This window comes from Heterocephalus glaber, unplaced genomic scaffold, assembly GCF_053883595.1.
Source record: "Heterocephalus glaber isolate CG9 unplaced genomic scaffold, H.glaber_assembly_v1.0 deba00000943, whole genome shotgun sequence".
In the NCBI taxonomy this organism is placed as follows: Eukaryota; Metazoa; Chordata; class Mammalia; order Rodentia; family Bathyergidae; genus Heterocephalus; species Heterocephalus glaber.
Window position 1 is genome coordinate 13893127 of NW_028258175.1, and position 1199 is coordinate 13894325.

The following is a 1199-nucleotide window of genomic DNA, read 5'->3' on the forward strand; positions in this document are numbered from 1 at the left end:
GAAGCAAAATCTTTATATGTAGATGAAACGATCTTCTACAGAGAAAATACTAAGAAATCTCTAGGAGCCCCTAGAACTTGTATTTGAATTTAGCAGGATTAGAAAACACAAGGCATATATAAAAATTCAGATCTGTGTACACTTGCTATAAATGAAGGAGTGGATATTGAAATTTAAAAGTTATGTAGGAGTACAAAGGACCTAGAAAAGTAAAAAGAAAAAGAAAACAGTGTTGGAAGACGTTTAGTATCAATTTTAAGACTTCCTCTAAAGCTACAGTAATCAAGGCAGTGTTGGTGTAAGGAAAGACATATAGATCATTGGAATAAAACAGAGAATCTAGAAATAGAACCACACATATATGGTCCACTGAGTTTTGAAAGATTATTAAACATTAACATTTTGTAGAATATAAACTCAATTCAAGAGCAGAGGAAAAGATAATGTTTTCAGCAAATGGCAATAGAATACCTGGTATCCATATATAAAAAATTGACCTCAACCCTTTCTTTCCATACATAAAAATAACTTGAAAGGATCTATGAACCTAAATATGAAAGCCTAAAACTATAAAACTTTAAGAAGAAATTATAAGGGAAAATGTTTATGAATTTAGGGTAGGCAAGAACTTCCTAGGATACAAAAAAACATGATGTATAAAAGAAAAAAATTGATAAATGAGATCCCATCAAAATTTAGAACTTTAAATGACATTGTTAAAATGAAAAGTAGTCCTTAAACAGACCATATTTACAATGCATATAGCCTATGACCAGAATATATAAAGAACCCTTACAGCTCATTAATAGACAATCCAATTAAAAAGTAGACACAAGAAGATGATGAATAGCCAGTACAGCACAAGGAAAGGTGTGCAACACTAGAATCACGAAAATACTAATCAGTACAATAACAAGATTGAATTATACACTCATTAGGGAGATGAAGTTAAAAGTTTTAAAAGCCTTGTCATGACTTTTTCTTTTTGTTGGATTCTCCCCCTTTGTATTTAATTTGTCACACCCAACGAATTCATTCTGCTGGGCTTCCTGGGGTTGTGATCCTCATTGTCTTTTCCTAGGATATTGTCTAAAATTTTTTGGAGTGCTGGTTTGGTATTCATGAAGTTCCTAAGGTGCTCTTTATCATGAAAGTATCTTATTTCTCCATCAATTTTGAAAGATAGTTTTGCAGGGTAC